The sequence below is a fragment of the Manis pentadactyla genome, chromosome 2, assembly GCF_030020395.1.
Source record: "Manis pentadactyla isolate mManPen7 chromosome 2, mManPen7.hap1, whole genome shotgun sequence".
NCBI lineage: Eukaryota > Metazoa > Chordata > Mammalia > Pholidota > Manidae > Manis > Manis pentadactyla.
The window spans coordinates 158,120,917-158,142,577 of record NC_080020.1 but is presented as its reverse complement, the minus strand read 5'-3'; the positions used below and the strand labels follow the sequence as shown (position 1 = coordinate 158,142,577).

The following is a 21,661-nucleotide window of genomic DNA, read 5'->3' as shown; positions in this document are numbered from 1 at the left end:
AAAGGGACAAAATTTCTGGAAAAAAAGGTATTTCAGTGAAGTAGTTCTTCCCTTCACAATGCCAGAGGAGCAACTGTTAGGGTGGGGAGGCGAGAGTCTGCAAGCTAGAGGAGCTGCAGAGATGGGAAGATGCGAGGGCAGCGTGGGGAGCCAATTCCACGGCAGGCGTCAACGTCCGACTGTGTGAAACCGCCTCTACCCCAGGGGCCTCTCAAAAGTCCCTGGAAGACAAGGCGGAGGAAATTTTCCAGATCACAGGAGCTGAAGAGCCATGAGGACTGGGTGCAATGCTTGCCCTTGGACACGGACTCGGAGGGGGAAATGACTCTAAGACAACAAGACAGACAGGGTTGGAAAGTCACTGTCCCAGTGAAAGTCCATGATGTTGACTGAGCTATGGTGATGTGAAAAAAATCTCTATTTTTGGAAAACACTGAAGTATTTAGGTAAAGGTCATGATGTGTGTAACTTACCTCCAAATGTTCTGGAAAAATCTGTGCATATTATATATACACATAAGTATATGCGCACATGTGTGTGTACACACCGGGAGTAGAACAACAGAGAAAGCAAATAGTAACACATTTACAAAGGTTAAATCTTGGTTGAGGATGTAAGGATGTTCTTTGTACAGCTTTAATCTACAACTTTTCATAAACATGACATTATTTCCAGATTAAAACTTTTCAAACTGGAGAGTCTATTACCTGGGTTGTTACCTGGAGCTCTACCTGTGGCCCCGGTCTGATACCTCTCACCCACCGAGGGGAGAAACGGGACCAGCCAGGATTCCACATTCTTACACTCTGACTGTGTCTGTTTAAATAGAGTCCAGGCACAGCACGCAATGGCTCTGTTCCCATGGCTGCCTGACACCCAGAGAGTGGCCAGATGGGGGGTGCCCCATCACCCCCACACTTCACCCTCCACCTGCGACTGGAGGCATTGCTCCAACTATGTTCCTTAGCCACACCAGACCAGCGGCTGAGGCTTGAGGGGCCTTCCATTTCCCTGAGCTTGGAGAAACCCTTTGAGACATTTAGAAACTTCCCTAGACAGGGGATTCTTTGCATAAGGTGGCTGCTACAGGGGGACTGGGGCAGGGACCAAGGCCATACACCAAGCTGGCTTTTTAACTGAGGGGAGTCGTGGATGAGGTCTTCAAGGAAGGGTAAGATTTTAATTAGTTTAGAGGAAAAAGCAATTTCACGTAGCCCAAAAATGGGCCTCGTGCTGAGGGGCAGAAAGGAAACTGGACCGCAGGGGACAGCAGAGGCTGCAAGACCCCATCCCATCCCAGGGAACATGGAGCCCCCTTGCTGGGAAGGGCTGGCGCTGAGTCAGGGCCAGCAGGTACACGACCCAGATACGGTTCTGCCCCCACCCAGGCAAAGGCCTGCCCTCCAAGGGTGGGGACCATGCAGGGACAGATTTGGGGGGAGAAGTTAGGAAATTTCTAAGAACTTGTCTCTCTTCCTGTCAAAATAATGAAAGTTGCTGGGAACTTGTGAGGAGTGTGTGTGTGTGTGTGTGTGTGTGTGTGTGTGCCAGAGTAGAGTGACAGCATGGGAGACTGCTGGTAGCTGGGACGGCGCCAGGCAGAGGGCAGGGCAAGGCACACACTGGCAGGTGGGGACTTTCTCTTGGAGGCAGTGGGTGGCGCCTGAAGTGTTGTAAGACAAGACCAGCCTGGTCCAGTGGGTCCAGGAGTCCATCTGCCTGGCCCAGGCACTGGAGGACATGGGGGGGTCCTGGCCAGGAGGTAGAGCCCAGTTCAAAGGCTGGTGGGGTGACTCGGGCAGGGGATGCTGAGCACCCAAACTAGCCCCTGTGGCAGCGATGCAGACAAGGCAAAGGTTGGAGAGAGTCAGGGAGGAAACCACTTCTCCTGCCCACTTGTCAGGAGGCAGGGGAGCAGGGAGGAGGTGTGCGGCTGGAGTTCCTGGTCTACACTGTGGCTGGCTGCCTCACCCCTGGGGTGGGACAGGGGAGTCAGGGAGGCTGACTTGGGATCCACAGGGCAGGTGGAGGAAGCTGAGAGGCCAGCAGATATACAGGCCTCAAGCCAGGTGGGAGACAAGATGCACGAGCAGTTGGCACACATCTGGCTGAGACGTGGAGGCAGGCTCAGCAGCCATGCTAGCCTCCAGTTGGAGGGACACAGCAATGCCAAGGAGAATGAATTAACCTGGAGCGCTGGGAGCTGTGACAGGAAGAAGTGTGGGGGCAGAAGATGGCACTCCCACAGGGCCTGAGTGAAAAGACACTGAAGAGGAGTTCAGCTTCTTCCAGAATATTCCACCACATGCCAAGGGCTTCAGGAGGAAAATTTAGAAGCAGGACAGCAGGGCAGTGGATTTCACCCAAAACAGGCCTTTGTGGGGAAGGGGCCACTCTTCCTGTTCTCAGCTCCACTGCAGAGATAGCCCCAGTCACCCCAGGGCCGAGCAGCACCTGTGCTGGCTTGCAAGCTTGCCGAGCAAAGCTGGGGCGGCCATCCCCTTGCTGGTGACCTTGGGCTCAGGCGTCCAGGGATGGCTCTTCACTAGATGGCCACATGGGCTGTGGCCACCTTCGTGTGCTCTCCTGGTGGCACTACGGGTGGACTAATGTCATAGCACAACTGAGGCCTGGAAGGAGGCCCCTCGAAGGGCACAGCTGCAGAGCCTCTAACCCCAGGAGGAAGGTACCTGCCAGGTGCCTGATGGACCCTGGAACCTGAATTCCAGCAGGGAAGGACTTTTCACCTGCTTGAGATCTGAATCTCCCAGACCCACAAATGCTTTTACGACAAACTTTAATACCTGTATGAATCACTGGTGGCGGGGAACTGGTTAAAGTCAGCAGATCTGATTCAGCAGGTCTGGGTGGGACCTGAGATTCTGCACCTGTAACAAATGCCCACACCATCCCTGGCACGCTGCAGGTCTGCACCACATCAGTGGCCAGGGTGGAGCACCAGTCTGCAGGTCTGAATCACTTGGGAGCTATAAAACCTTCTAATGAGTGAGAATCAGCCAGGCAAGTACAGGTAGGGGGGCATCAAGCCAGCAAGGGTCATGGCCAGTGTCAAGGGACAATCTTGCCACCAAATCAACAACAAACCAAGCCAATGCTAGATCCACAGGGGTATGTGTGGAGGCTGTGGCCCCCCATCCCAGGCCTTGGGATCTCATCCCTCATGGAAACACCCAGCATTTACTGGGAGCTGACAGCATCCTCACTTCATTTTCTCGTTTGAGTCTCACCCCAGCCCTGTACTGTAATGTTATTTTGAGTATTATTGTCCTCTTCTCTTTCTAGAGAAGGAAAGGAGGCTGAACTGGTGGAACGGGTTGCAGCGGAAACCTCGGTCACTCTGGGGGCCTTCACCTCCCCCCCACTGCTCCTCCCCTTACAGCCCTGCCACCACCACCATCTTTCTGAGACGGTTTGGGGTAAACAGCCCTCTGCTGCTTTCCCTGCAGTCTGCCCTGGAGTTTGGGTCACCACCCCATCCCAGTCTGTGGGGGCAGTGGAGGGAGACAGTCACCTCCCTTCTGGAGTCATTGGTTCCTCTTTCACTTGGTCCAGTGGCCAAACAGAGAGCAGGGATAAGAACAGAAATTCCCAGCTATTGCCAGGAGGTTAGCTCATGCTAGAAACGAGTAGAGACCGGGAGGGAAGGGGTCAGCTTCCGGATGTTTTCATTGGATTTGTAAGTCCTCTTCAAGCCTGGTCAGGTCCCACACCCCTTACTAAATCAGGAAGGACTTTCAGGGAGGATGGGGCCTGGGCCACGTTCCTAGAATGACCACCCCTCCCCACACCCAGGGCCTGCAGTTATCAACCCCTTCCCCGAGGGAGATGAGGCCTCCCTTTGGAAAACCAGCTGGTTCATGCAGACCTATCTGGTCATGCAAATGTCCATTTCCTTTACACCATCCAGTTCCAGTAATCCATCCTTAAAGAAGTAATATAAAAATAAAGAAACCTAATGCAGGAAGATGATTCCTTGGAAAAGCATAGGCCACTTCAACGTCCCACAGGAGAAGAGCATATCTGTTATTTTAAACTATGATACAAACTTCATCTTAAGCTATTATACAAACTATTATTCAAAGATGAACTCCAGAACTGCATAGACACAAAGCCGTGCAGCACGAAAAAGCAAACACAGAACTATGCTTGTACTGGTGCATCTGCTGTTTACAAAACACGTGCACAAAAGGCCTGGAGAAGGTAACTCAAAATGAACAGTGGTTAAAATGTAGGATTATGTTTAATTTCTTGTCTTTCCCATACAAAGCTCCTGACATGGTTCAATAAAATCAAACTATGTAAAATGACACAAAAACTTCAAGAAATGCTTATGCTAAATGAAAATAGCAGAATACAAAATGATATATACACAAATACTCATATTTTTAAGTAAAACGTTCTCTTTTTTTGTATTTCAAGAGTGCTTCCCTGAGCTGGGCACAGGGTCTGAGGGGGAGCCAGTGGGTGCTGATGGTACCACCTGCACATAAGCCAGCAGCCAGCCAGAGGGAATGGGGGGCCGCTCAGCTGTTAGGGGTGAGGGCAGTTCCAGAAGGCAATGCCCATCAGCCCCTTGTGAGAAAGGCCCAGGAGCTGCCTGGCAGGCCCCAGGGAGAATTCCTGGCACAGCAACTGCAGGTATGAAAGGAAGAAGGGGTGTAATGAGCCCACAGCTGTCCCCGGGGGACCTGAAGAGGTGGGGAGGGGAGCACTGCCAGCTCAGGAAAGCTTCCTGTGTCCTGCTAAAGAGCTTGTCCTTGACTCTTGACCTTGACCAACACGGTGGGGAAGCCTGCCAGCATCTTAAGCAGAATGAGGATGTGATCCATCTTGTGTTTAAAGCTGCCTCCGGTGTCAGAGCAGAAAAGGACTGGCCAGCTAGGATAAGGAAGAGCTGCTGAGAAGTTACTGCAATAATTGAGGACCTATTGAGGCCCAAACCAATGGGGAATGGGCAGGGGAGGGCTGGTGGGAGAGTTACTGGGTTCATTGGGACCTGATTAACTGCAGACAATCCTGGAGAAGCAAGAGGTTGGGGTGATGAGGAGCCGGAAGAGTAGGGCGCTGCCAACTAGGGGAGCTGGCAGGAAGAAAAGGTTCTTGTGTGGAGAGCCTGAGCTGGGGAGAGAGTGCTGGTATCCCTGACCTGAAACTCTTGAGCCCGGGTATATTTCACAATTTAAAATTCTCTGAGCTTAAGAAGGTAATACATGACTTCTTATATATATGCATGATCACACCCTTGGTGGGGTCTGGGGCAACAGCCCATAATCAAACATTGACATTCCCATAGCCAGCATTGGAATATTCATTCACACGAAGTGGTCCATAAAGACAATAAACAAGCTCATGTCAGGGCCGATCAAGGCTTGTACACACGAGTCTGGGAAAGCCTTTCCATTCAGGGATCCAGGTTGAGGATGAGGGTATCTGTGGAGCTAAAGACCCAGCAGCGGGAGGGCCCTTCAGAGAGGGGAAGCAGGGGAAAGAATTGAGCACAGAACCCCAGGAACAGCCGCACAGGGACAGAGACAGGACAGGGGCTGGCAGAGCTGGCTGAGAGGGGCAGCGGGGCCTGCAGGAGAGACGTGGAGAGGGAGCCGTCTCTAATCCAGAGAGGGAGCTGTGATCAGGGACCCTGCTGCCTAAGGGCCAAGTCAGAGGACGCCCAAATGCCCCTTCACATGGCAACAGGGAGGTCACAGGAGACCTGGACCAGTGGGACAGCAGTGGCAGGAGGGAGCGGCAGTCAAGTGACAGCAGAGGGTAGGAAGCGGGAGCAGTATGCGAAAGGCTCACCTGACAGGCGTGGTGGCCGCTGGGCTACAGTAGCCAGACTGATGAGCAAGGAAACATGGTGGGGCTGCAAGACCAGTGAGTGACAGACGGCAGAGGAAGGCAAGTGGGCTACAGGGATGGTGTTTGTCCACCAAACGGGGGGGGATGGTAAGAATGTCCTTGGAATCTTTGTTCATAATAATCCCGAACTGGAAACAACCATCAGGAACGAATGGATGAATAAATGGTGACATATCCATCCAGTGGAATTAGCAATGAAGAATAAGCTGTTACCTACAATAACACGGGTGAATCATGCAGACATACTGAGCATAAGGACTCGTGTGCTTTACTGCGTGTACATTGTACCTCCATTAAAAAGATTAAAGATGATGGAAGTAAGGTTTCCAACGTGGAGCCGTCCAGGAGCTGACAAGGCCAAGTGCTGCCGTGTGTGGGGCTGAACCCAGATCCAAGCTGGGCGAATGGAGTTGGGATGGGACGGAGCCCTGTGCTCCACAGACACAGAAGCCACTCAGTAGGTTACACAGACCATTGTAAAACAGCTAAGAAATGATTTTTGCAAGTGGATAGCCCTGTAATAGTTTATTCACAGGCTCTTTTCCAATGAGGCTGCCGATCCTGGCTGTCCTTTCTCTTACTGTCCCAAATTCCACCCCAATCCCACTGCAGCTCCCACACACCCCGCACCACCACTGCTCACACCATTCCACACCCACACCAAGGCCAAACCTGGAGAGGGTTTTCAGAGAAACTGTGTAAGGGGCTTCTTTTTCCCTCAGATTGTGTTCCTGACCAGCAGACTTCCAGCTCTCCTGCAAACGGGACTTCTGAGAAGCCCTCCTTGCCCCATCCACTCACCAGCCACCCCTGCGCCTGCCTATGTGACACAGGACATACCAGGAAGGCCACAGGAGACAATGACCAATAACTGCCTGGTGCAGCAGCTATGATCACCCCAAATTAGTATCAACCCCAAATGGTTAGAACATTGACTTCATGAGTCTTAATTTTCTCTTCTATAACATAGCTAGGTCTACATTAGTTTTTTTTTTAAGCTATGTTAAAGAGGCATGTGTTGGAGGGGTAGGTCTGCCAGGGGGCCAATTCACAAATCCTCCAAACTCAGACTAAGCTAAATCCAGGCAGCAGCCTGCCTGCGAGGCTCAGAGCTCCAGCCGAGGTACAGCTCCTCTGGGGTTCTGGGCAGCACAAGCCAAGCCCAGTGCCAATATCTGGGTCGGCAGGAGAGTGACCTAATTAAAAACACAGGCTTATTCTTGGACAAGGAGCCCCAGTTAAGGCACTTGGGTGGCCACAGCACAAAGGCACATCCCTAGAGGTAACCGGAATAATATTCATGTTCAATAGCAGCAACTTACTTCTGATTATAAAAGTAGTACGTATTCATCACAGGCCATTTGGAAAATGCAAAAAGTACAGAAAAGAAAATCCTACCCAGAGAGCCTGCTCTTTTTGCTTATTTCTTTTTTTTTATTTTTTTAAAATTTAAGACAGCATACCATCTGACTAACATTTTATTTTTTTTATTAAGATATTATTGATAAACACTCTTATGAAGGTTTCACATGAAAAAACAATGTGGTTACTACATTCACCCATATTACCAAGTCCCCCCACACACCCCAATGCAGTCACTGTCCATCAGTGTAGTAAGATGCCACAGAGTCACTATGTCCCTTCTCTGTGCTACACTGCTCTCCCGTGATCCCCCACACCTCGTGTACTAAACATAATACCCCTCAATCCCCTTCTCCCTCCCTCCCCACCCGCCCTCCCACACCCCTCCCTTTGGTAACCACTAGTTCCTTCTTGGAGTCTGTGAGTCTGCTTCTATTTTGTTCCTTCAGTTTTGCTTCATTGTTATACTCCACAAACAAGGGAAATCATTTGGCATTTGTCTTTCTCCACCTGGCTTATTTCACTGAGCATAATATTGTCCTCCAGCTCCATCCATGTTGTTGCAAATGGTAGGATTTGTTTCTTTCTTATGGATGAATAGTATTCCCTTGTGTATATGTACCACCTCTTCTTTATCCATTCATCTACTGATGGACACTTAGGTTGCTTCCATATGTTGACTATTGTAAATAGTGTTGCAATAAACGTAGGGGTGCATATGTCTTTTTGAATCTGAGTTGTATTCTTTGGGTAATTGTAAGGAGTGGGATTCCCAAGTCAAATGGTACTTCTATTTTTAGTTTTTTGAGGAACCTCCATATTGCTTTCCACAATGGTTGAACTAGCTTACATTCCCACCATTTTTGTTTATTTTTTCATGGTCACTTTTTATATATTTACATGTTAGATGCTTTGGGAGAAATGCTTATTCACATAATATAAATGAGAAAATATACAAAATTATAAACAGCACAATCCCAGACTTGTTATATAAATCACAGTTGTCAGATGGATATGGTTCTGTATCCTGTTTATTTCGCTCAGTATTAAGACACAAATATCCCCCCATCTTGTTAAATATTCAGCTACTTAGTTTCTAATGACTGCATAATACCCATTATGTAAGATAATTTATAAATTATTTCCCCATGATGGGACATTTAGGCTGTTTCCAATTTTTCAAATAACTTGACTATGAATTGCCCTGTGTATCTCTGGTTATTTTCTTGACCTAGATTTCTATAAGTTAGAATTACTTTAGGACTTTCTTAGACATTGCCAAAAGGCTTTCTGAACATTGGAGGCAATTGGCACTGGCTCTAAAGAGCATGGGATTTCATCATGCCCGTGGCATACCTTGAGTCCTGTAATAACAACCAGAGCCTCTTCATTAATTGATGGTAAATCAGATCAAACACAGAGGCTGCTGTTAGCAGGTAACCTGTCCTCAGAGCCACCTGGGACCTTGTGCCTGAGCACAGCTCTTGCAGTGTTTCCCAGAGTAAGTCAACTTGTACAAGGTTAGGCTGCCATAACAAACAGTCCTAGTTTTAGGGGCTTCCGACAAGCAAGGTTTATTTCTCACCTGCATTACTCATAAGATGTGGGTCATCTGGGGCCTTATTCCAAATGTCTTCTTGTTCTGGGACCCAGGCTGAAGGGTCAACTCCTGCCTCCATTCTCATGGCCAAGGACAAGGACAAAGGGAAGCCCACCCTGGCTGTGAAGGCTTTGTCTGGCTGTGGCAGGTGTCACTCCCACTCAATTCCACTGGGCCAGGGAGGTCCTGGGGCCAAGCCTGATGCCAATGAGGGGAGGGAGTACACTCCTCCCACATGGACACACCAAAGGTCACTGCAGGGGTGGGGACAGAATCCCCTACTAATGACAATATCTGGGAACAGAATACAATTGACCACAGCCATGAGCTCTCAGAAAGGATGCTCAGTGTTCATCATCACATCTTGGTACTGGGTCTGACATTACGTACTAGTGTCAGACATTGGTACTGGTGTCTGGCAGCCAGAATCCCCCCTCATACTGGAAAGTCCTGTGCCCTAGAAGCCGTCCCCAGTGGCTAATGAAGGGGGTCACCTACATTTGCCTTATGTGCAAATACAAGAAAAAGTGTGTGTGTATATTTAGGTATATACAGGTGACCGTTGAACAACACAGCTCCCAGAAAGCACTGGAAACCTGAAGAAGAACAAGTAGCAACAGTGACAAAGCAAAACAGTGCTCCCACTCCCACAGGTCAGGCCCTGCATATGGCTGTGGCGGTCATGCCCCTCACTGCCTGCCATCAACCCCTGCCAGGGAGGTGGGATCAGAGGATAGGGCTGGACTTCTCTTGCATGAGTCAGGAGTTTTGCTCCTGGGAAGGAGGCAGAAAGACAAGGAGAAAAAGGACCAAGGGAGAGCAGCAACATGAGTGGAGGAAGCCCATGGCACCCCAAGATAGGGCACCCTAAAACAGGGCCACCTTCTGTTCCACTGTCTGCCTCATATCCCCACGTCTGCTCCAAACCCTCAGAAAGCCTCCCACACCTTTGCAGAACCAGCAGGCTCCTTTTCAGAAATCTAAAGGGCTGACATTTACCATCTGGATGCGTGGAACAGGGAAGCAACAGTGGGACCAGAGCTGAAGTCAGAGATAACACAAGAATACAGTTCCAAGGGAGAGGGAAATGGTGGCAGTCTGGAGAGCACTTTGGATTTCTAGAGGGCATGGGGTTTGGGTTCAGCCAAGCTTATGTCTAGATAAGCCTGGAGCCCACAGTGAATACTGAGTTATACGAGCAAAGGTGTTGAGTATAGAATGTCCCTGCACAGGTGGTGGTGGCAAGGGTGGCCTATGCCATCGGGAACCTGCTGCTGGGATTGTCAGGGGAAGCTCACATTGTCAGAGGCCTTCTTCACACCCTGGAAAAACTCAAAAGGCCCCGAAGAAATGCCACATTCACAGTACATTTGCATAGGACACCGTGTCAATGAGTCACTGATCTGGGACGCTTTGCTTGATTACCCACCTGAACTCTGTGCAGAAGTCACATCCAGGTGGACTAGCACAAGCTCCCAGGTCCCCTGGTGTGTCCCAGAAAACCTGATATCAACAAGGGATCACTGGGGCGCCATGGAGCAAAGGTGAGATAATTATATAAATTGGGGAAACACTGGGATAAACAGGATTTGTCATTGCAGGACCTCTCAGAGCTTTAATGTTCTGATATGTATTACGAGCCCCCAAGAGAGGAATATGATAGACAGTGTTTCTCAAACTTCTTTGACCATGGCATCTTTTATTTTAGACCAGTCTCCCAGACCAGGACGCCAAGGAATACATTTTGGGAAATGCAGCCTTAAATACTTCAAGGTCAGTGGGCAGCATCAGGCAGACCCATTGAAAGCAGAATTTTTTGGTATGGGGACACCTTGACTCAGGTATCACATGTCAGCCAGGGCTGGTTTCATCTGGAAATACATTAGCCAGGCTTGCCACACACAACCTGAGCTTTGCCTGACATGCCAAAGGTACCACCAAAGTCTCCACCCCAACCTGTTAACTGTAGAGATTGCAGAGGAGTGGGATTCTGTTAGGGGGAGAACATTCACATCCTACCTTACACACTTCCATTTTGTCCATTTAAAAAAATAACAAATATGTATTTCTTTGTGAATTCATATGCATATAGTGGATTTTACCCCTCAAGTGGACTCAAGGGAGCATGGATCTTATCTGCTTTGTTCAATATTGTCTCTACTGCATCTACAGTGACTGGCACATGGTAGGTGCTCATTAAGTGTTTGTTGAATGAACCAAGCTATGAGAAGGTAGAGACAGTAGCTACAGGAGGAAAGAAGGCAGAGATTGAAAACCTACTGAAGGACAAGGGAAAACTGCGTTCCAGCCTTAAAAAATGAAGTTAAAAATATTTAAAGTGATTAATTAAAAAACAATGTCAAAAGAAAGGCAAAACAAGCCACAAACTAGGAGAAAATCTTTGCAAAAGACACATCTGATAAAGGACTGTCATCCAAAACATACAAATTACTATTAAAATGCAACAGTGAGAAAACAAACAATCCAATGTAAAAATGGGCAAAAGACCTGAACAGACACCTCCTAAAGAAGATATACTGATGATAAATAAGTACATGGAAAGATGCTCCATTTGATATATTATTAGGGGATTAACCCATAAGATAATGAGATACCACTTCACTTCATAGAATGGCCAAAATCCAAAACACCACCAACAAATGTGGACAAGGATGTGGAGCAACAAAAGCTCCAGGACATTATTGATGGAGATACAAAATAGTATAACTGCTCTGGAAGACAGTTTGGCAGTGTCTTACAAAACTGAACATACTCTTACCATATGATCCAGCAATCATGCATGTTGCTATTTACCCAAGTTAACTGATAACTTATTTTCAAGCAAAAACCTTCACACAGGTGTTTGTAACTGCTTAATTCATAACTGCCATAACTTGGAAGCAACCAGGATGTCCTTCAGTAAGTGATGAATAAACTACAGTACATCAGGACAATGGGCTATTATTCAGTGCTAAAAGGAAATGCACCATCAAGCCATGAAAAGACTTGGAGGAAACTTAAATGCATATTATTAAGTGAAAGAAGCCATTCTGAAGTCTTAATTTTGCCAAAGTCATAGAATATTCAACAATATAAAGTATGTGTGTATATATATATGTATGTATGTATGTGTGTATGTATACACACATGTATATATACATATTGTTTCTATATATGTATATAATGTATATAATATAAAGTGAACTCTGAAGTATAGACTTTGGGTGGTTATGATGTGTCAGTGTAGGTTCATCAGTTGTAATAAATGTACTGGTGAGGGATGTTCATAGTGGAGGAGGCTGCGAGTGTCAGGGCAAAGAGTACGTGGGAAACCTGTCTGTAAACCTAGGACCACTCAAAAACATCTAGTTTACTAATTTTTTTAAGCAATTATATTTGTAAAATTTATAAGTGAAATGATACGATGATGATGCCTGGAGTGTGTTTTAAAATACTCCAGGAAAAAAACTCTAGGTGACAGATGGAATAAATGGCAAAATGTTGATAACTGTTAAAGTTGTGTAATAGGAACACAGGATTCTTTACACTATTCTCTGTACTTCAGTGTATTTTTTACATTTCCCATAATATTAAGTTCTTTTTTTAAAAGCAATGACCCAGAGAAAGAAGTTACAAATAAGCAAGAGAAAAAGTGAGAATAAACCTGTAGTGCTGAATTGGCCTTGGAGTTATCAGTATGAACTCATTTGTAGATAGATGATACATAGATAATATATGATAGATAGATAGATAGATAGATAGATGATAGATAGATAGATAGATTACAGTGTATATTATATGGGTCAGTATTTCCTAGTTCCATCCACTGAGAGGGCCTGAAAGCAATGACACCCCAGTAGCTGTGAGCACACCTAGCATCCAGACCTTGGTTTCTAATACCATTCTCCTATAAAAGGAATCAGAAATCCTTAGAGAGTGGTTGATTTCAGGGTGGAGACAGAGATAATACAAATGATCCTGGAGCATACTGTGCCCCTGGAAAGTAAGGAAATACTAAAAAAAATTTTTTTAATAAAAAGATGAGAGCATATTAAAAACAAAAAAACAGGAGCCATCTGAAAGAGCTCCCAATGGCCAACGTTGAAATAATTTGAGAAGCAAAATAAATAATAGCATTGGCTTATAACCCCCAAAATAAAATAAATATCCATGAATTCCTATTGATATAAATGAAATAAACAGGAGAGAAGGGACAGCACTTCTTTACAGAAGATTTTCAATTAATAAGCATAGAAGTACTGAAGGAAATAGAAAATCACCATTAGAATTCACAGTAATCATGAAAGTCCTGTGCGTAGTTTAATGCTCTACTGTCACTATCTTAAAATTCTATAAAAAATTCTTAATAATATTTGCAAGAAGGGGCCCTATATTTTCATTTTTTCCAGGGCCCCATAAATTGTGTAGCTGGTCCTGGCTGCAGACAAGACCCATAGATGAGTGGTAAAATTAGTGGGTGAATGTTTAAGGGAAAACAGAATACTTGCATAGCCTCAAATCATCTCTCCCAAAATGCTTGTTAACTTGGAGGGAGGGAAGGGAAGGAATAGTAACTTTACAATGGAGGGACAAGGCAGACACTCTTTAACAAATGATCAAAGTTAATATCATGTACCCCATATGATGCAATAAGAAAGGCACATCACTTCTATGTTATTCTTCCCTCAAAGCCATAACTTTAATAATGAGAAAACCTTGAACAGACTCAAATTGAGGAACATTCTACAAAATACCTGACCATTTCTGTCAACAATTGTCAAGGTCATCAAAGGCAAGAAATGGACATAGATAGGAGAAAATTAAGAAGATATGACATCTAAGTGAAAAATGGGGTCCTGGACTGGATCTTGGAACAGAAAAAGAACATTAGGTGAAAATTTAAGGATACTCAAATAAAATCTATAGGCTAGATAACAGTGCTCTGTCAGTATTAATTTTCTGGTTTCTGTAATGGTACTATGATTATCAAAGACATTAATATTAGAGGACACTGTGAGGAGGGCACAGGAACTCTGTGCTATCTTTGTAATTCTTAAGTCTAAAATTATTTCAAAAATGTTAAAAATGTGCTTAAAGCAATCACGATAAAAAAAGTACCAATGAAATATACCACATGCGAAGCCAAAAGACATGACAAACTACAGGGAGGAAGCCTGCAACTCATATCACAAAGGCCAGATCTCCCTAATATAGAAATAGCTTCTAAAAGGATATCAGTAATCCAAAAAGGAAAAATAACAAGTAATTCAAAGAAACACAAATGGCTTTTAAATAGATAAGAGATTATCAATCATAATCATAAGAGAAGTGCATATTAAAACCACAAATTATTTCATCCAAAGAAAACAAAAGCACTAACACACAGATACCCTTTTCCTATGCACAAATACATAGACACCGTATATGTGTGTGTGTGTGTATATATATATATATATATATGCATAACATCATGGTGTACATATTATTCAGTAACAAATCATTTGTTAATTTGGACATTCCTTTATGTAAGAACACAGAAATCTACCTCTTTCTGCTTAAGGCCATGATTTTTAGAACCATATTAAAAATGCTTGCCAGTTTTTAAAAATAAAATTAATACACACATCATAACAACAAGTTAAAAAAATAAAACTACAGATACCAATTTTCACCTATCAGACTGGCAAAAATCTAGCAAGTTGGTAATCTGCCCTTTGGTGAGGCTGTGGAGAAAGAGGAACTTTCACACATATACTTTGTGGTAGTGTAAATTGGACAACCCCCTCAGGAAGGCAATATGCCAGCATCTGTCAAAATTAAGAGAAATCCTTTGACCTGAAAGTTCCACATTATACTTCAGGTTGAATTGACAACGTCCAAAACACCACATGTACAAGCAAGCTCCTCGCAACACTGTTTAAAACAGCAAAATAAATGCTCTTCAGTAGAGGTCTGATTAAATGACTTAAGTCCCTCCAGAATAGAATGCCTTATACACACAACTGTGAAAAAGGATGAGGAAGTTCTCCATCTGCTAATAAAGAAAGATCTCCAAGGTATACCAATAACTAGGGAAGGGGGGAAGCTGTAGAACAAAGAGGTTATATGACACTCTGGGTAACAAAGAGGGAATAAGAATCCATATTCATATTTGCTTGTATTTGTATTTTTAAAAACTCTGGAATAACACATCAGAAGCCAAAAACAGGATTATAGAGGATAGGAACCAGAGGTAAGGAGTAAGGGAGAGAGAAACCTTTCATGGCACACGTGCTCATATTTTTGGATTGGGAGTCGTGCAATTGAATAAGTGTTACGTATTCAAAAAATGAAATTAAAAACCACAGGGAAATTATCATAAAGAGAAAACATGATTACAACCAAAAACAAAATTGTACCTTGAGCACAACAGTCGTCCCTTAGAATGAAAGATGTATTTTTAACTTAGCATTGGTGAGACAAAAAGCATGCATCAGACCCAAATGTTCCAACATAATTTAAGCCATATAAACACACAAAATGCTAGTGTAACAAGGTGATGTTACAAAGGAAAATGATGAATAGACCCAGTAGTTGGATGCCAGAGAACCAGCTGAACTACCAAATTATGAGAAACTGTAATGTACATTTTATTTTACTCCTGTTACATGACTATGGGAAAAGTAAAGGTGTTGCTTGTCTGTTAGGTATAAGGAAGAAATAAGAAGGAAGGAAGAAAGGAACAGAGGGAGGGAGGACCAATGTGTCCACTGGCAGGAATGTAAATAGATGCATCCTTTTTGCAGGGCAGTTTTGCAATACCTCTCAGCACTTTTAACACACATGCCCTCTGACCCAGAAATTCCTTTTCTGGGAATTTACACAACAGATAATTAAAATGGCATACAAAGATATTTAGTATGGGGGGGTAGGAGAAAAGGGAGGGCTGTACAACACAGAGAAGGCAAGTAGTGATTCTACAACATTTTGCTATGCTGATGGACAGTGACTGTAAAGGGGTTTATAGGGGGGACCTGGTATAGGGGAGAGCCTAGTAAACATAATATTCGTCATGTAAGTGTAGATTAGTGATACCAAAAAAAAAAAAAGGGGCAGTTCCTGTGTGGTAACCTCCAATGAGTTCTACACAAGAGTATAAAGGACATATAAAAGTGTAAGCAAAGGGTCTGTTTGTGTTTATACAGAGGATCAAAGCCTAATTGGGCTACCTCAAAAATGAACTAAGATACAATATGAAAAAGAACTTCCAACATCAGCACTCTCTGGAAGACTCATGCCAGAAGATGATCATCAAAAAACCCCAACAAAGATCCATGCACTGCTACAGCTGTAGATGCACTCATCCCACCAGTTCCTGGATTGCCATGGGAATGAAGGAGATATCTAAGCTGGCCTGTGCATACAGTAAAACAACAAATTTGACTGGATCTATACTGTTGGAACTCAACCAAGAATTAGGATAAGTGCAAATTGTAGCGCTCCAAAATCTTACAACTACAGACTATTTACTGTTAAAAGAACATAAGGGATGTGAACATTCCCCAGGAATGGGTTGTTTTAATTTGTCTGATTTCTCTCAGACTGTTCAAGTTCAGTTGGACAATATCCACCATATCATAGATAAGTTTTCACAAATGCCTAAGGTGCCTAACTGGTTTTCTTGGTTTCACTGGAGATGGCTGGTAATTACAGGTATGCTTTGGTTATGTAACTATACTCCTATTATGTTAATGTGTGCGCGCAATTTAAGTAGTAGCTTAAAACCTATACATGCTGAAGTTACTCTACAAGAAGATATGTCAAAGAAATAATCAATCTTCCCAGGTTTTCTGCTGCCTGCTACTTCTATAGTTTTTCTTCTTCCTTCCTAATTACAACCCTTAAATAGAATTTGTGCCTCATATCAAATTTACCGAGTATCATAATTCTTCCAAGTGGTAAAGATACCTCAAGACAAATGCTGGGCATAGAAGCCACAGGGCATAAATATGCAAAGAAATAAAAAGCTAACCATTTCAAACAATAAGGCTTCTCTCTCACTTACCAACTTTACATTTCCCTGTATGGCCCCGGAAGATGACTGGTTAGCCAGAGACGGGTAAGATTCCTCAAGGGAGGAACAACCTAAGACAGGCACAGTCGCAGGGGGGTCATCAGGTGAGAAATTGGGGATCAACAGAGGTGAAGCTTAGAACCTCACCCCCTCTGTTTTGAGAGAAATCTTCTGCATACGTGGATGTTTTATTGCCCTTGTCTAGCTTGGATTAACACAGAGTCTACAGGCACACACCTGATCATCTACATTTGCTCTCTTACAACACTAAACTGTGTTTTCTACGTTTATCTTGTATCTACCTACCACTTCAGCATTTTATTAAAAATAATAATAATAAAGAGAGAAATGTGGTATCCACATATAAATCAAGTATAAAAATCAAATGAGTATTCATATTTGAACTGACTGTTTATAGTTCATAATGCATGAGCAAAACCGAAGGTTTCTGTGATGGCTGCCCTTGCACTGTTCACCATGTAAGAACTTATTCACTATGTAAGAATTTGTTCTCCATGTAAGAACTTGTTTGTTATGCCTCAGAAGATTGGAGACTGATGAAAATTAGGCTTGGGGTGGATTAATGATTGTGCATTGAGCATTGACTCCCCTATACAGAATTTTATTGTTGTTAACAACTATTTGATCAATAAATATGAGAGATGCCCTCACAAAAAAAAAAAAAAAAGTACACACTTCCAGTGGTAAAATAATAAGTAACTGGGATGTAATGAATATAGTCAAGATATTGTAACAGCTTAGTATGGTGATAGCTGGTACCTAGAATTGTCATGTATATAAATGTTGAATCACTATGTTGTACACCTGAAACTAATGTAATGTAATACTGTGTGTCAACTACCCTTCAATAAAAAATAATTATCTACAAAAAAAAGAAAAAATATATATTTAGTGCGGCATAGTTTACAGAGCAAAGACAGCTACCAAAATGCTTACCAACAGAAAACTAGTCAAATTATGGTGTATTCTAATATGGCAGTGCTCTGCAGAATGAGGTAGGTGGTCTGAAACAGAAAGATGGCTGTGCTGTTCCCAAGTGACAAAACAAGTCATGGTACAGCCAACAGCACACTTCTATTTGTATAAAGATAAGAAGTGAAAAAGAATAAGCACATCTTGAGAAAATGTCTGGAAGGATCCACTGGTATCTGCTAACAAAGGGTAACTGAGGAGTGAGACCAGGGCTGGGCACTGCAGGGAGGGGCTGGGGAAGGTCAAATGGAAAACATTTACTTTTATTAATATATTATGTTTACCCAGTGCATGTATTACTTTGTTTTTATTGTGGTAAAATAAACTTGACGTAAAATGTACCACATTCACCATTTTTAAGTGTTCAGTTCAGTGGCATTAAGTATATTCACATTGTTGTGCAACCATCGCCACTATCCAGCTCCAGAATGTTTCATCTTTCCAACCTGAAACTCTACACCCACTAAACAATAATCATTTCCTCCATCCCCCAGCCCCTGATAACCTCTATTCTATTTTCTGTCTGTATAAATTTGTCTCTTTTCATGTAAGCAGAATCATACAATAAAATACCTTTTGTATAAGACTTGCTTCCCTTACAACATTTTCAAGACTCTGTGTTATAGCATGTGCCAGAATGTCATTCCTTTTCATGGCTAAATAATATTCCATTGTGTGTATAAGCCACATTTTGTTTATCCATTCATCTGTTGGTGGACACTTGAATGTTTCCACCTTTTGGCTCTTGTGAATAATGATGCTGTGAATGTGGGTGTGCACTTATCTGTCAGTCCCCACTTTCTATTTTTTTGGCTAAATGCCTGGAAGTCGGATTGCTGGGTCCTATGGTAACTCTATGCCTAATTCCACAGCATCTGTACCATTTTACATTTTACATTTTACATTCCTACCAGCAATACACAAAGATTCCAAATTCTGCACACTGTGTTACTGTTATAAAGCTAAAAAAATTTTTAATGTCACTACTTTAATGTAATAAGAAAGTCTAGCTTTTTTCTCTCATTAAAAATATTGTCAGATTATAAATTCCTGGACACAAGGATCTGTTAAGAAACTTTATTGGGTGGAAGCCTTCCTGGGAAGGGAGGAAGGACTATTCCTGATCTCCTGGCCACCACGGCCTGGCAGCTGCTGCCTATCCCGCCTCTCCCCCAGGCCACAGACCCCTCCCACCTCCTCACCCCTTCTCCCCTGCTCACCTTCCTCCAGCCACACCAGCCTCCCGCTGTTGTTCCAGGCCCTGCCTCTCGGCATTCTGCCTTCATCTGTCCCAGAAGGGATGGAGGCCTCCTCTCAGGCAGGCAAGGGTGTGTCTGCGGTCCACCTAAATTCTGAGTAGATGGGGGCCTTCCTAGGCCCTTCCAATCTCAGCGTCACGGCTGTTCCCCCGGTGGGCCTCAGGGCCCATTCACAGCTGGTCCGCGTTGGAAGGCCTTGCACTGGGAAACAAAGAGCACCAAAGAGAGTTTTGGGGGCATCAGACAGACTCCCAAGAAGCCTGTGTCTGTGGCTCTGAACCCAGGGTCTCATCATGGGCTGACAGTCTGAAGGCAGAACCCCATTCTTCTGCCCCAGCCCTGTCTGAACAAGCCTGCCCAGAAAACTCCTTCATCCCACCTTCTGCTCCCCTGCCCACCCAGCCACAAGTCCCAGACTCGGGGCAGTGAGGCCCACGGCACCCACGCCTGCTGAGGACAGGGAGCTTGGGCCTTGTTTCAGGAGAAGGAGCTAAGCTGCTCATAGCCCCGACTCTGGTTTCCTCCCTGCAAGGAGCCCTCAGGGGTAAAGAACAGCCCTGTGCAGTGAGAAGGGTGCCCAGATGCTCAAATGCTGTGTGTAAGGTCACCCCAAAGTGAGTGGGGAGCTGGGCCTCAAATCCAGGCTTTCTGATCTGTTCTTTTTTCTTAAAACACCTGTGTCATCGTTGTGTGCTTAACACTTTGCTAAGTCTTGATATAAACAAATTCATGTGACAGCCTGGATTTCAACAGTTCACAATTCCACTATTTTAATTTTCACAAGGGAGCCAAAGATCCTGTATTAACCCAGGCTGGCAAAAGACTAGCTAAGGAGGGAGAACTGTCTGGGAGCCTCTAAGCGCTGGATCTTGGAATGTGCCTGCTGAGCTCACTTTTGTGTGCTCATTTCCTTCCTTAGGGGCACCCTGCTCTTTCCCCAGTGACTCCCTCTACCTCTCCCTTCCCTCTCTCAGCTGTGCACACCCACTCCCACCCAGCTTTACCCCAGCAGGACCCTCCTACCTGGCCTCAGGGTGACCAGGGGAAAGCCACAGGATTGGGGAGAAATTGAGCCCAATCTCTGGGGCTAGGTGACTCCAGTGTCTGATCTGGGTGAGTGCCAGGGCCTGGCCGTGGAGGGCGCACACAGGCGGGTTCAGGCAGGGGAGATGCAGGAAAAGAGCAAGGCTGGCTCTGGCCACAGGTCCCAGATTCAGTGCAAAAGGGAAGCAGGTATGAGGTGATCAAGCAGACCCTCTGCAGGGAGGAAGAAGCTGTGTTGGAGGGGGCCAGGCAGGAGGCAGAGGTGGAGCACAGACTCTGCTGGACCAAAGCAGGAGAAGCTGGGCAGATATAGGCCCTAAGGAGTTGGGGTGGGGGTAGGGGTTCCTGTGGTTTCTGTTTCTGCCTTACTGCAAAAGCCAGAGGTCAAGTTCAGGCTTGCTGGTTTCTGGCAACAGAGTCAACATGGGTAACCTAAGCCAAAAAAGGCATTGAGAAGAAAGCCACAGAATTGATCACAGAATCAAACAGCGGAAACGAAAGTCAGGAGGAACGGCAGCTATAGAGGCCCAGGGAGCAAGAACTGACCTGCCACACCTCCCACATGAGTCAGCACCAGCGAGCTCTCACTGGTTCTAGCCTCCCTGCATGAGGAAGTCAACATCCAGGAGAGCCGGTCTGGCTGGCCCAGGTGGAGTCACATGCCCTCACACCCTGGCTAGTGAGGGGTGCCTCCCCAGAAACCACCAGACCTTGGATACGAATTTCCTGGAGGGAAAGGGGCTGCTGCATGCAGAAGAGTGAATGCTGAGAGGTCAGGCAACCAGCAACCTTTATTGCACTCTTAAAGTAGAAGGACCAGCCTCCAAATCTATCCCCAATAATGAGGATTTGAATTGCTCAGTGGCTATAAAAACATCCAAGAGATATGGTGCCATGTCGCCAAACAAGTCCCAAACACTTCCTCTAATTTTATGAATTTTTTTAAATTGAAATTTAGTTGATATACAGTATTACATGGTTTCAAGTATACAACACAGTAATTCAACAGTCATCTATGTCATTAAATCCTCACCCCAGCTAGTGCAGTTATTGTCTGTCAACACAGAAAGGTGTTACAGAACCACTGACTATATTGTCTATGCTGCACTTTCATCCCTGTGACTAATTTATATTATGGTTGAGGTTTTGTGCCTCTTTATCCCTTCCACCTACTTCACCCACCCACCCCAGCCCCTCCCCCATGGTAACCACCAGTCACTTCTCAGGGCCTATGAGCCCATTGCCAATTTTGTTCACTTTGCTTTCAGTTGTTAGATTCCCCATGTAAGTGAAATCCTATGGTATTTGTCATTCTCTGCACTTCCTCTAATTTAATCATTTGTAGGTCTTTCATTAAGCCTTGTAGCTCCAGGTAATGGCTGCTGGTCATAGTGGGACGACAAATGTAAAGCTGTGTCTTGAGCTACTGTTGCTGTTCGGGTTGAAACATTTCTCACTGTAGATTTCCTG

General features: G+C 44.7%; 1 protein-coding gene across 1 annotated transcript in view; it reads right to left on the bottom strand.

Moving 5' to 3' along the window:
• The window catches only part of NT5DC4 (5'-nucleotidase domain containing 4), a 31,088-nt gene extending 10,207 nt beyond the window's left edge, over positions 1–20,881 (bottom strand). Inside the window, exons 1-2 of the mRNA XM_036905037.2 lie at positions 20,171–20,881; positions 19,109–19,348 (exon numbers count right to left, since the gene is read on the bottom strand). The gene's annotated coding sequence lies outside the window, so the exon portion shown is untranslated. The remainder of the gene's footprint in view (positions 1–19,108; positions 19,349–20,170) is intronic.
• Between the last annotated feature and the right edge of the window lie 780 nt (positions 20,882–21,661).